Genomic DNA, 15,886 nt, shown 5'->3' on the forward strand with positions numbered 1-15,886 from the left:
CATGTAAATTTGAATCATTGTATCAAGGTTACATCAAACCCTAGCTAAACAACTTAGTTCATACTCAAAAACAAAATAAATAACAAAAATAAACTGAATCAAGATTCATCATTGAAAAACAAGCAAAAGATGGAGAAATCTTCTCTAATTTGAAGCCCAAATCTTCAATACTCTTCTCCTTCCAAGAGCTACCTTCAAAATGATGAACCCCACTTGCTTCGCTGCAGTGAAAACAAATTCTTTGCCGCGGCAGGAAAATACAAGAGATACTTCGCCTCTGCGAAGAACTTTTCTCCCCACGGCGAAGTCTGAGACTCTTCCACTTCCATTTTGTGGTAAATGTTCTTCGCCGCGGCGAAGTCTAAAACATTTTTCTTTTTCGCCTTAGTTCGAAACTTCACTTGAAACACCCAAAAGTACATAAATTAAGCTTCATAAAAAATCAAAAGATAACAAAACAATTTCAAAACAATAAACCCTATAATCAATTGAAAACACTTGGGTTGCCTCCCAAGGAGCACTTGTTTGTAGTCGGAAAGCTCGACTCTCTCAAGTTCTCATATCAGAATGTCAAGCTAGAGAGGAATTGACTTGCAACTCATCACTCCGTCGATGTATGGCTTCAACCTTTGGCCATTGACCTTAAATGTGCCTTTTTATTCATGTGACACCTCCACCGCTCCGAATAGGTAAACTCTTGTAACTATAAAGGGTCCAGACCATCTAGATCTAAGTTTTCCTAGGAAAAGCCTAAGTCTAGAGTTAAACAGCAACACTTTCTGACCCACTTCAAAGTTCTTCTTTCTTATATGCTTGTCATGCCACTTCTTGGTCTTTTCCTTGTATATCCTAGCATTCTCATAAGCTTCGAGACGGAACTCATCGAGTTCATTCAAAGTCAGCATCCTTTCTTCCCCAACAGCTCGTAAATCCATGTTGAGCTACTTTACTTCCCAATAGGCCTTATGCTCAAGTTCTACCGGCAACTGACATGCCTTCCTATAAACCATCATGAATGGAGACATACCAATCGGGTTCTTAAATGCAGTTCGGTAGGCCCATAGTGCATCATCCAACTTCCGTGACCAATCTTCCCTAGATGCATTAACTGTCATTTCTAAAATTCCCTTCAGTTCTATGTTCGACAGTTCCACTTGCCCACTAGTTTATGGATGCTACGGTGTTGCAACTTTATGTTTCATCCCATACTTTCCCAACAGGGCATCAAATTGCCTATTGCAAAAGTGCAATCCTTCATCACTAATGATTGCCTGTGGTACTCCAAATCTTGAGAAAATGTTCTTTCTCACAAAATTAATTACTACCCTGGCATCATTAGACGGCAATGCAACTGCTTCCACCCACTTTGATACGTAATCCACTGCTACCAAAATGTATGTGTTCCCAAAAGAATTTGGGAAGGGACCCATGAAGTCAACTCCCCACACATCAAACATCTCAACTACAAGGATGTTGTTCAACGACATCTCATCTTTCTTTGAAATATTACCCCTCCGTTGACATTGGTCGCATTCCTGAACCATCTGGCAAGACTCTATAAAAAGGGTGGGCCAGTAAAACCTAGATTGTAGAACCTTGGCTGCTATCCTAGCTCCTCCAAAATAGCCACCTACTTCCCTTTCATGACAATGCCTTAGAATACTTTCCATTTCCTCTTCCGGAACACACCTACATATCATCTGATCAACATGGTGTCTATAAAGGAATGACTCTTCCTAGAAATAGTATTTCAAATCTGAGAAAAACTGCCTCTTTTGTTGGAAGGTCATGCCAATGGGGAGCACTCTTCCTGACAAGTAATTTGCAAAATTTGCATACCACGATGCTTCCTCCACTCTCATCAATTTCTCATCCGGGAAAATTTCTCTGATTTAGGTTTCTTCTTCATTTCCCTGAATTGGTCATTCAATCCTTGACAAATGTCCACTGCCATATTTTTCGACCCTTTCTTATCTCGTATCTCCAACTCAAACTCTTGTAGCAATAGGATCCATCTTATTAGCCGAGGTTTCGCTTCTTGCTTTGCCAACAGGTGTTTGAGTGCTGAATGGTCCATGTAGACTATCACCTTGGCACCTAGCAAATATGAACGAAATTTATCAAAAGCAAAAACCACAGCCAACAATTCTTTTTCAGTGGTGGTGTAATTCAATTGTGCATCAGTGAGTGTTTTACTAGCATACTGAATTACATGCAACACTTTATTTTTTCTTTGTCCTAACACTACTCCTAGTGCAAAATCACTAGCATCACACATCAATTCAAATGGTAGTCCCCAATTGAGGACTGCAATAATAGGTTCAGATACAAGTAATTTCTTTAGAGTTTGAAAAGCATGCATGCATTCATCATTAAAATCAAAAGCAACATCTTTAATCAATAAATTGCAAAGGGGTTTAGAGATCTTAGAAAAATCCTTGATAAACCGTCTGTAAAACGACGCATGCCCTAAGAAACTTCGAACTGCTTTAACATTGGAGGGTGGTGGCAGCTTCTCAATCACGTCTGTCTTTGCTCGATCCACTTCTATTCTGTCTTTAGAGATTCTATGACAAAGCACTAATCCCTTCTTGGACCATGAAGTGGCACTTTTCCCAATTGAGCACCAAGTTCATCTTTTGACATCACTGCAAAACAAACAAAAGATTAGATAAACAATGATCAAAGGATGAACCAAAAACAAAAAGTCATCCATGAAGACTTCTATAAACCTCTCCACCATATCACCAAAGATCAACATTATGCATCTCTGAAATATGGCTGGTGCATTGCATAACCCAAAGGGCATCCTTCGATAAGCAAAGGTGTCGTAGGGGCAAGTGAAGGCCATTTTCTCTTGATCCTCATGAGTGATGGCAATCTGATTGTATCCTGAATAACCATCTAGGAAACAGTAGTAAGCATGCCCTGCCAACCTCTCCAACATCTATGTAACACCTGCTCTCTACTACTATTCAGATAATGCATACTATGCAAATTATAGACATACATAGCGTATGGAAGATAGTGGGCTCAAACTTTTCTTTACTCATAAAATATAATTTTCTACATATACAAAGTACTCTATATTAAAAACTTTCTACTTAATATAAAATATCATAACTGGTGGACAGTAGTGCCAATACTCTCCGCTCCTCGACGTCCATCCGACAGCTGCTCCTAATTCCTGCAAAACAAGGAAGAACAGTGGGGTGAGCACAACAATGCTCAGTAAGTAAATCCTCTACTACCTGTCACCACAACTCACTCTTTGGTTCTTTCCTTACTCTACCGTTCTTCTATTTCTAATTCTCACTGTTTTTCTCTTTCTTGCTAATACTTTTATTCTCCTTTAACTCTGTTCTGCTCTTTTTATTCTTTCTTTCTCTCTGTTCTCATTCTCTTTTCTTCTTCTCTTATGCTTACTCACCATGAAGGAAAATCATGGTTCTCTCTTATTCTCATCATACTCACCATGAAGGAAAATCATGGTTCTCTCTTGTGCTCATTATACTCTCACTAACCATGGAAGAAATCATGGTGCATGCATGTATGAGATGTATATGCAATTAAGGCAAAAGAACTGCATGTTTCTTTCTTCTACTCTCTATTCTTACTAGCTCAAAACCTCTCATTCTTTCTCATACTCTCTCTCTCTATCTCATTCTTTCTCAAGCTTTCTCATTCTCATTTCTCATAATTCATTTCTACTAACTCGCTCTTTGAATGTCACGGCCCCATCTTACCGGAGGCACGGCTGGGACTTCTCCCGCTCTACGTGACTTCTACTGATTCTCTTTCTGTCTCTCTTTCTCATAACTCTTTTCCGTTAACTTCCTGCTGTAGGTCACGACCTCATCTTACCGGAGGCACGGCTGGGTACTCATCCCACTCTTCGTAACCCTACTCATTGTCTCTCTTTACTCTTTCTCATGTTTGCTCATTCTTCCTCACTTGCATGTCACGACCTCATCTTACCGGAGGCACGGCTGGGTGGAGATCACAAAGCACCAACCCACTCTTCGTGACTTCTACTCATTCTCTGCCGATCGGACTCGGTCATGCATGGATTCGGAACCCTTGGCCATGTGAGTGTATTCTCTCTCTCTTTATCTCTCGAATGTCACGGCCCCTTCTTACCGGAGGCACGGCTGGGGATCACAAAGCACCCACTCTCTTGACGGTCACACTCAAGAGGGCATAACTTGAGTTATACACCTCGGATTGCTACGGTTTTAGTCTCGTTTTAAAGCTTAGAGACAGGGCTACAACTTTGATGTTTTGGTCTCAGCCCAGTTCAAGCCGTAAAATGCCCAAAAATCACTTAGAAAGTTACGGCTGTGATAGGGCAGATTTCACTTAGGCTTTTCATCAAACAACTCATGTGCATACCAAAGCTCCACTTATCTATAACTCTACTCTTCTCTTTAATCATCCAAAATGGGAGGAAAACTCCCTCATACAATCATAACTCCTGCCAAGGAAAACACTCCCAAAAATATTCATACAAAACTCCTCCAACTTCAACTCAATTTCACTCTCTCATTACACATCAAAAACACTTCTCATAATTTAAGCATATCCAACAACTATGACTAAGCACACATCTCATCTCAATTTTTCAGTAAGTATAACATACTCATACATATATAAATCTCTACTAAATCTCTACTCAAAAGATTTCTCAAATCTCAACTTGGTTGGATTTACTTACCTTGTGCTTGAGTAGTCTCTCCTAAGCTCTCTACTCTTGTTGGATTCCAATCTTCTCTTAACCCTAATCATAAACTTCATAAGAATTCAACCTTTACACAAATAAATCATAGATAAAGAGCTTGAATCCTTACCTTTTAATGCCTTGAATCAAAACCCTATGAAAATCTACTCAAAAGCCCTCAAATTCCTTGGAGAAGTGAATGAAAATTTGAGAGAAAAAAGGAGGAGAAGTGTGGGGGGTGGAATGAACGAAAATAAGGGTTTCAAACCCTTAACACATTAATTTATAACCACACTTTCCCATTTTGCCCTTGCACTTTCGCTAAAATTCCATCTATGTCCCTTAGTCAATTACCATAATGCCCTCATTTTTATTGCATTCTCCATGAAATTCTATCTCTTTTCACTCCCCACAATTTCAACTAATTTTGAGTGAAAAGACCATTTTACCCTTAATGCAAGTTTAAGGGATTTTCTTCACATTTTTCTCAAAATAACTTCAACAAAATTCAACTAAGGGCCAACTAACCAAAAATAACAACATGCAAGCTCAATTGAGAATAAATCAATAAACATTCAATAAATGCAACAATAATTTAACTACATACCTCAAGTGGGGCGTTACAATCTAATAGATGAAAGGAAGTGGAAAATGATCCTTCCTTGTCGCTTCATTTAATTTCCGATAATCAATGCACAGTCTCTAGCCCGTGACCTTTCTGGTTGGTATCAATTCATTGCTCTCATTCTTAATCACTGTGATACCTCCCTTCTTCGGAACCACTTGCACCAGGCTCACCCAAGGACTATCAGAAATGGGATAAATTATTCCCGCATCTAGAAGTTTCACCACCTCCTTTCTCACCACTTCCTTCATTATAGGGTTCAATCTTCGTTGTGGTTGAACTCTAGGCTTGATATCATCCTCCATGAGTATCTTACGGATTCCAAAAGATGGAGAGATGCCTCTAATATCCGAAATAGTCTCTCAAAACCCGAATCAATTGCTCTTCTTCCAAGTTGCTCAACTTTGAACTGATGATTACTGGGAATGTTTCTAATTCCCTAAGATATATGTATTTGAGGTGGGAAGGTAAGGGTTTCAATTCAAGCTTTGGAGGTTCCTCATTTCTTTCCTTTGCCTTCTCTTTCTCAAAATCAAATTCCTCAAATTCAAGATCTTGGTTGTCATCAATCGGGTGAAGTGCTTCCAACAATCTAGCACATTCATTCTTTGCTGATTCCTCTACCTCTACTGTTCTTGATTGTGCAATACATGCTTCTAGAGGTAGTTGTGGAGTGTTCTCTTCAATGGTCTCCGCTACTAGTTATCCACCACATCAACACTAAAGCATGAATCCGTCTCGGATGGAAACTTCATAGCCTCAAACACATTGAATGTTACTGTTTCATCTTGAACCCTCAACAGTAACTTTCCTTCTTGCACATCTATAAGTGCTCTTCCTATGGCTAGAAATGGTCGGCCCAAAATAAGAGGCATTTCCTTATCCTCCTCCATGTCCAATACAACAAAATCTGCAGGAAAGATAATCTTGTCCACATTCACCAACACATCTTCAACTATACCCCGTGGATATTTTATGGACCTATCTGTAAGTTGTAACGACATGGTCGTTGGCTTCATTTCACCAATTCCCAATCTCCTAAAAACAGAAAAAGGCATTAAATTGATGCTAGCACCTAAATCACATAAAACTCAATCAAAAGTAATATCTCCTATAATGTAAGGAATAGTGAAACTCCCTGGATCTTTGAGTTTCGGGGGTAGCTTCTTCTGGAGAATGGCGTTGCACTCCTCCGTAAGCATCACTGTTTCCTCATCCTCTAACTTCCTTTTATTTGATAAAGTCTCCTTAAGAAATTTAGCATAGCTCAGCATCTGTTGCAATGCATCTGCAAAAGGAATGTTAATATGCAATTTTCTAAATATTTCAATGAATTTAGAAAAGTACTTATCCTGATTCTTTTTCTTCAGTCTTTGAGGAAATGGCACAGGTGGAGTGTGATATGCCAATTCTGGTGGTATCTCAGGAAATGGCAATTTCTCTTTCCCTTGTCTTTACCTCACTTCCCGTTTCTGTTCTTCCTCCCTAGAAATAGATGGTTTCTCTTCAGCAATGATCTCTTCATCTACTTCCTCATCAGATTCTTCCTTTTCATTTGGTGGCTTTTCTTCGTTCCCTGCTTGCTCCACCTTGTTCAAAACTATCCCACTTCTTAGAGTTATTGCCTTTGCTTGCTCACGTGGGTTAGTTACTATGTTGCTCGGCAGTGAACCCTGTGGTCTCTCATTCAACTTGTCAGCCAACTGACCCACTTGTATCTCCAAGTTCTGAATGGACGCCCCCTGATTTTTGAAATTCGTTCTCATCTCATTCATAAAACCGTGGTCTCTTGCATAAACTTCCCAAACATGTCCTCCAATTTTGTCACCCTTTGCTCTCCTTGTTATTTGTTCACCCCTGTTTGGTTGTTTGGCAATGCACTTTGATTCCATTGATTGTTTTGCTGATTCTATTGGTTTTGATTGCCCCAAGATAGGTTTGAATGATTCCTCCAACCAAGATTATATGTGTTGGAGTACGAATTGTTCGGTTGCCTTTGATTTCCAGCCAAGTAGTTAACCTGCTCTGATGATGACGATGCTGAGGGAAACGTGTTCCCTACTTGACAGTCACTACTCACGTGATTACCTGCACACAAATCACAAGTTATTTGAGGAGCTTGAATGGAATTTACCTGCATACTTCCCAACTGTTTCTGAAGTGCTGTTAGTTAGGCTAAAATGGCTATATATGCATCAACTTCATGAAGACCCATAGATTTCTTCGGTTTCACCCTCTCATTAGGTCTTTGATAATCGTTGCTTGCCAGAACTTCAAGTAATTCGTGAGCTTCTTCTGATGTCTTATTCTGTAGTGCTCCTCCCGAGGCTGCATCCACCATAGTTTGCACATTCACCGGTAATCCATTATAAAATGTTTGGACTTGCATCCAAACTGGCAACCCATGATGTGGACACCTTCTCAATAATTCTTTGTATCTCTCCCAAGCCTCATACAATGATTCTGACTTTTCTTGAATAAATGACGTGATATCATTTCTCAACTTTGCTGACTTGGCTGGAGGAAAGAATTTGGTCAGGAACTTCTATGCTAACTCATTCCATGTGGTGATTGTTCCTGATGGTAGTGCTAGTAACCATCCCTTAGCTTTATCCTTCAAAGAGAATGGGAATAGTCTCAATCTGATTGCATCATCTAACACTCCGTTTGACTTGAACGTATCACAAATCTCTAAAAAATTTGCAATGCGTAGATTTAGATCTTTCTTCAAATCACCCCTGAACTGAACCGACTGCTGGATCATCTCGATGATAGCCAGCTTTATCTTGAAGTTGTTGGCTTGTACTACTGCTCTAGTAATACTTGACCCATTGCCTTCAACTGTGGGAACTAAGAATTCCCTCAGTGTTCTATTCTCTGTCATCTCTACAACTATGACTTCTGGTTCAACTCTGGCTTCTCGTTCTCTTCTCTCTCTGTTTAGTCTTCTGGTGGTTCTTTCAATCTCAGGATCAACAGAAACCACTGGCTGACATCTTGCTCTTTGCATAAACTACACAGAAAATTAGAAAAAGTGAGATCACACCAACCTAAAAGATTAAAGAAATTTAAACAAACAACAATTAAGTAAAAGTAACACTCCAATCTAGCTAACACAAGAAAATTTTAATGTTAACACAAAACTCAATCCCTGACAACAGGGAAAAAAACTTGATGCGTTGTTACTACAACATGCAAAAATAGTAGGTGCACTAGTTGCACAAAGTAATAAAGTGATGAGTGAGTATCGTTCCCACAAGGATTGGTTGCTAAGCACTAAGTTTTCTACTGTTTTCAAGTTGGAGCAATCGAATTTGTTTGGATTAATGGGAGAAAATTAAACTAAAAACTAAAACAGAAATTTCTAAATATTCAGAACTAAATTATGAAAGCAAGATTAGAAACAAGGTAATATCAAATTAAAACAACGGTTAGGGTTTTGACTTCATTCGGACTCTATAGATTAAACCTACAGATTATGCTATTTCCATATTCACAAGAATTTATTGTAAATCGAATTCTCTAAATTGTAAACATACCTTCTCAGGCTATGTTTTCCTACTTTTCCCTATTAAACTTCCGCATCCAACAATTTGAAGATTAATAGTTATAAGCTCATTAAGCACCTAGAATCCTAGATTGATTTCATTGATTCTTAAATCTATCTCTAGCAGTAAATACTACAATGGTGATTACCCAAGAAGCTTAACATGACTCATTTCTCAATCTCATCATGTTCATCAATTAATAACATTAAAAAAATCAGAATAACCCCACAATCATTGCAATAGCATATGAAAATAATAAAAATCACTTGCTTAATCCATAAGAATCTGAACTACATCAAAACCCTAACCCAAAATGGGTTAGTTCATAGCTAAATCCATACAATAAGCAAGAAAAATAATAAACACAATGTTCAACATAATAAAAATGAGATAAAAGACAAGAGATCTCCCCTAATTGAAGAATCCACTGGAGTTAATCCCAAATCTTCTCACTTTTCAACACAAATTCGTCAAATCTAAAACTAAGAAGATGAAAAAGCTGCTCTAGACTAAGGAAAACATGACTCCCCCTCAAAATGGTAAAGTTTCCCTTTAATACCTCGCCCAAAAACCTAAAACTTAGCCTAAAAATGAAACTGTGCGTTTTACAAAAACTGGGATTTGCAGACTCCACCGTGACGAAGAAGAAATCTCGCCACGGCGACGAAGTGAATTGGATTCTCATGTGTGACTCATTTCACCATGGCGAAGAACAAACTTCGTTGCGGCAAACCTCTATGAAGAATTCTGAAATTATAGAATTGCCCTAAATCTTTGATCTTTGATGCTCTCCCATGGGAACAAGCTTCATAGTGCTTCACTCTGCTTCAGATTCTCCCAAATTCTGAGATCTGCTTACTTCTGAGTCCAGAAACTCCAATTCACTCATTATTTGCTCAAAATGTCCATTTTAGCCTGAAACACGAAATGTAAAGAATTAAGTAACAATTCAAGCATAAAAGAACTAAGAAGTATCTAAAATCTGGCCTAAAAGCCTAAATAAAATAGTATAATCCTCAGATTATCATTGCGTAAAGCCCAAAGGGCTTAAATGAGCATATCCCATTTAGACAGCCATAACTTTTCATTCGGGAAGAGTTATGGGGCCTGTAAGATACCATTGGAAAGCTCATTCAGAGCTTGTCAGATGTTCATCAATGACAACTAATGTAGAATGTCTGGTGGATGAATTCATAGAGCGGGATGAACATCAAAACTTCGTGCGTATAGGGCTTAAATGAGCATGTCCCATTTAGACGGGCATAACTTTTCATTTAGGAAGAGTTACGGGGCCTGTAAGATACCGTTGGAAATCTCATTCAGAGCACGTCTATGTGGACTACTGTAGAATGTCTAATGGATGAATTCATGGAGTGGGTTGAACATCAGAATGCCATGAGTAAAGCCCAAAGGGCTTAAATGAGCATGCCTCATTTAGACAGTAAGAACTTTTCATCCGAGAAGAGTTACGAGGCTTGTAAGACATCATTGGAAAGCTCTTTCAGAGCCCATTAGAAGTTTTTTGATGTGGAATAATGTAGAACATCTGGCAGATGAATTCATGGAGTGGGCTGAACATCAGAACTCCATGCGTAAAGCCCAAAGGGCTTAAATGAGCATGTCCCATTCAGACGGCCATAACTCTTCATCCGGGAAGAGTTACGGGGCTTGTAAGATACCGTTGGAAATATCATTCAAAGCCCGTCGATAGGGACTAATGTAGAATGTTTGACAGATGAATTCACAGAGCGGGCTGTGTTAGTGTATATTAGTGTATGCCCTAGAAACCATTCGTGTTGTCGGTTTTAGAGCATTTTGTCTTGTATCTATATATATCATAAATAATAGAAGAAAGAGTTCTTTAATTCATATATGTAAATTGCTTCCTTTATTCAGTCATGCATTTAAAATAAAGTATGTATATGAATTGTCTAGATGATTCATTTAATAGGTAAATGAATTATCAAAAAGGGTTCCCTACGGAAGCAATATAAATTTGGGCAACTATATTGCACAGTAGGCATACCGGATGCTTCCGAAAGATATCATGAGTTGATATAAGTACGGATGACGATGATAGTCATGTCACTGGGGCATTGGTATGGATTAACGGTTGGTGAACTGTTTTTCGAACGTGACCGAATAACGACAAATCACTTGGAAAAGCATGTAGTCAATGATTTATCGTTTGGTTATATCAGTGCACGATGTAGTCCTTTGACCTGAGACATTGTAGTCGGATCCGATATGGATGCGTATGGTTCATACGGTGTATAAGTACGAGACTAATCATGTTTCGTACAATAAAGCCTATTTGGTCATGCGTTGTTCATATGCGGAAACGAACGATGGTCAAGAGGGGATCCATTGACTCGAAAATATAGGATCGGGAGTACCGCTGACTCCATCCGGATTCGAGTTCCTAGACGAACATCGATAAATGTCGGAAAACTGAATCTCTGGCCAGAGTCTATTATTAGTCATACAAAAGTAAGTTTGTGATGACAAGTTCCGGACATATTGATCGACAATTCGGTAGAAGATCGAGTTTAGGATTTTGACGTTCCATGAATCCATACTCGATTAGGATATCTCAATGGAGGGACTTTACCTGCATGGTACGTATGATCTGAAATGGGTTCGATGAAGTATTTCTTCATCGTGGTTTAGGGACTATGGCACATTGCTAGATGTTTACCATAGTCGTTGGGCCTCCGGACGGGTTTCCGGATTCATCCAGAACCGGCTCACGGCTAATCCACGGTGGACCTACATGGTCACACCAATAGCCTTGAGAAGTTAGAGAATGATGAGAGAGAGAAATGATTATCCGAAGAGGGCTAGCACCTTCCGAGGGTAATAACGGGATTTCTATAGTAATAGTTACATAGAAAACAATTTGTGACATTTTAAGGGTTAAAATGGTCAAGCAATAATTAATTATATTTAATTATTATATCTTAAAGTGTTAAGATTAATGAGATGAACAAAAATAACCTTTTAATAGTTAAAGGGTAAAAAGGGTAAATTTATGGGTTGTTAATGTAAACTAGTTTAGTTTACATGGGCCCTTGAATAATATTGATTATTCAAAGGGTAGCATATTAAATTCGTGGGGTCCCTTTATAAAATAAGATTTTATTGGGCTTGGAAGTGAAAAATAAATAATTGCAAAATAGCCCAAGTATATATAAGTGCAAAAGGTTGCATTTTTGTTCATTATTCACTTGTTCACTCAAACACAAACTAAAAGCTCTCTCTCCCTAGCCAAGGCCACTCTCTAATCCTCTCAAGGTGGTGTTAAAGTGTGGAGGTTTCATCCTTTTGAAGCTAATCTTCATCAATCCAAAGCAAAGGAGTAGGTATAATCTCATATCCAAGCTTTGTTTGAAAACCGGTTTTTTGAATCCAATTTTTTTTATGCTTTCTTCTCCATTTCCACCACTCTTCATGCATGCATGCTGATCTTTCAAATGGTATCAGAGCTAAAAGCTCCTTGCATGTCGAATTTATAAGCTAAAATGGCATTTTCCATGTGTTCATATGTTCATCAAACTTGGTTGAGTTTGCATGTTAGTGATATGGTTCAAAAATGTTTTTTTCATAGTAGATCTTTACATGCATGTCTCGGCCATACATAGATCAGAGGTATATGTTCATTCTTCTTCTCATTCTTATATGTTTGAATGATGATAATGGTTATAATGAGCATGCCTTAGTATTGGATGAGTTGTTTGATGTAATAAGCATGTTTGATGCATGTGTATGTCTCGGCCATCTCTTGATCTTTGGAAAACATGTTTTTCTTCTTGCTCTAATATGTTTGGGTATGTTAGAATATGATTTAAAGCATGTTTGGATGATGATTATTGCATGAAATGTGTTGAAAACTACATGCATGCATATATGTCATTTTCGGCCATGACTAGTTTTGCCATAAAAATGTCATTTCATTCATGTATTGATGAATGATGTTTTAGGAAATGTTGCATGATGATTCATTTAGAAAAATGTTCATGCATGTTCATTTCCATTACTTTGATTAAATGGTTTATGCTTTGACATGCTAAATGTGTTATCTTTAATTTGATTAAAGTATATTTTTGCATGAAGTGTATGCAAATGTTGCAAGTGTTTAGTGGTGGAATTTGATGTTAGCATAAAGTTATGGATTATTCATTCATATGATGAATTATGATATTATATATGATTGTGGTAAATTTAATGTAGGATGTTTAATTTGATTAAATTATCTTATAATGCATCATTGCATGGCATAAATTATTATATTTTTGAAATGTAATAATTTGGTTGTTTGAATGGTTTCAAAAAAATGATGATGCAAGATGGCATGATTGTCTTTGAAAAGATAAATATGTCATAAAAAGTATTACTTTAGTTAAAAGTAACTTGTGTCATAGAATGATTACTCTTGGAGTAATAAAACCCACTTATCTATGCCATGCATGACTTTTGTGAAAAGTATTGAAATGATGCTAACAATTAAATAGTATATCTTTGGGTGGAATATGACAAAAGTGTTTGTGTAATGATTCCTATAAAATGTGTAATTGTTGCATGGCCCAAAGTTATAATTAAATTACCACATGAATATATATATAATATCTATTAATATATGAGATATATTTATATATTTATATTCATGCCTTTAAATAATTGTTTATTATATTTGGTATGAATGTTTAATATTTATTTATGTGATGAATGAATATTAGATTAGAGGGTTGATCATGGGCGCCATTTGGTTTTCAAAATATTCAAAAGTATTTGTAATATTCTTTTATTAAATGGCTTGTAATAATTAAATTTTATTTATTTATTTTAATCGGGCCTGCGTGCCTAAGATCCAATATGTAATGGAATCGGCTAGACGAGAACCGAAGAGCATCCGGATGACGATCCAATCGAAGATATAGTATTAGGGTAAATAGTTTGCCTTTAGGATGTATTTTCGAAAAGCCCCATGGTCAACCCACATGCTTTAATTTATGCATATATGTGATATGTATGAATTGTTAATTAAACATGGCATGCTAAAATGAATTAACTAAAGGTTAAACCTAAATCTCCCCAATTTAAAATTATTAAATCCAAGTCTCCCATTGTGGGATAACTAAATTCTTTGATATAAATTTTAATATCCCAAGATTTCTATTATGTGAGGGATACAATCTTTATATCATAGAATTAAGTTGATCTTGTTCTTGGATGGATATTTTCACCTTGACCAAGAATTCTATTATGTGAGGACATGATGAAAATGCCATCCTAAGAAAGCACAATGGTTCGGATTTAACTAGCCTAGGGTACCAAGAATTCTATTATGTGAGGTATCCGAAGCTAGGACAAGGAATATGAATCAAACCTTATATAGTGATATAAAAGGAAAAGAGTTTCCTACTTATTAGACTTAATTAACCAAGAATTCTATTATGTGAGGTTAATTGAATTTGATAAGAAATTGATTCCCCACTAAGAAATTTAATCCAACGAAAATTTCCGGATCCTATTTAAGGGAGTGTAGGACTCGAATAAAATAGTGGGAGCTAATTTGATTATGCATTAAAAGGTTTAAAAGATTACAAGACACTAATAAAATTACTTTTCTTTGCAGTTTCATCTTTGTGATAAATAATCGAAAAATGGCCAACAATGTTCTCCTAAGGATAATGGACAATAACATGTTAACCGGACCCAACCTAAAAGATTGGCTAAGAAATCTTAGAATTGTTCTAGATTTTGAAAGAATTGCTTATGTCCTAGAAGCACCTCTTCCACTTGATATTGGACCGGATGCTCCACAAGCTGAGCTTGATGCTCTTGAAAAGTGGAGAGAGGATAGTAGGAGGGCTAAAAATTACATGTTAGCCTCCATGAATAGAGAACTTCAAACTAAGCATGAAGAGGTTTCAAATGCTTATGATATCCTCATAGCTCTACAAGAGTTGTATAGCGAAAATCCAAGAGTGGTTGAGTATGAATTGTGTGCATCCCTCTTTAGCATGAAGTTGAGGGAAGGGGAACCTCCAGCTGATCATACTCTTAAAATGATCAATGGATTAGATCGACTGGATGGATATGGGGTGGTCATGCCAGACCGCCTCAAAGTGAATTTGATTCTACAATCCCTTCCTCCAAGTTATAAACCGTTTATAACTAACTACAATCTCAATAGGATTGAGAGAAACCTCTCTGAACTGCTAAATGAGCTTAAAGAATTTCACAGACAGAATGTGAAAGGGAAGGGACATGAGGATGTCTTTGCCGCCTCCACTAGCAGGGCCAATAAAAAGCCCAAAGTGCTACCAAAGAGAGGTCCAAAAGTTGGACCCAAGAATAAGAGCTTCAAGAAGCCAGCGGCAAAGGCAGAGAAGGCCGATGCAAAAGGAAAATGTTTCCACTGTGGAAAAGATGGACACTGGAAGAGGAACTGTCCTCAATACCTGAACAGTCTGAAGAAAGGCAAAGGAAAAGCAGGTATGAACCAATGTCTTATGATTGAATATGAATTAAGTGTTAATTCAGATAGTCATTCCTGGATATTAGATTCAGCAGCAACATCTCATGTTTGTATGTCTTTGCAGGTACTTCAGAATAGTTCTGAGGTGACAAAGGGCGAGATCATTTTGAGGATGGCAAATGGGGCACGAGTTGCAGCCGAGGCCATGGGGACTTGCTCACTAAGACTACCTTCAGGACATGTTTTGAATTTGTTTAAAGTATTGTACTTTGAAAAGGCCACAAGAAACATCATTTCTATTTCTGCTTTGTGTAAGGCAGGTTATTATGTACTGTTTAATGGAAATGAATGTTCAATACATTTTGGAAATGTTTTAGTTGGTAAAGCTGTGAATACAAATGGTTTGTATGTCTTAGAATTGAATGACTATGCTTCAATCAATACCATTTCTAATAAAAGAACTCGATCTGAATCAAATCCTAAAATTCTATGGCATCATAGATTGGGTCATATAG

General features: G+C 37.4%; 1 non-coding gene across 1 annotated transcript; it reads left to right on the forward strand.

Annotated features, from left to right (window-relative positions):
- The first annotated feature begins 7,741 nt into the window (after window positions 1-7,741).
- Window positions 7,742-7,848, forward strand: LOC116132752. Its single transcript, XR_004128452.1, has one exon. It is a non-coding gene; the product is annotated as a small nucleolar RNA R71 (small nucleolar RNA).
- Window positions 7,849-15,886: the final 8,038 nt, after the last annotated feature.

This window comes from Pistacia vera, unplaced genomic scaffold, assembly GCF_008641045.1.
Source record: "Pistacia vera cultivar Batoury unplaced genomic scaffold, PisVer_v2 Contig26, whole genome shotgun sequence".
NCBI lineage: Eukaryota > Viridiplantae > Streptophyta > Magnoliopsida > Sapindales > Anacardiaceae > Pistacia > Pistacia vera.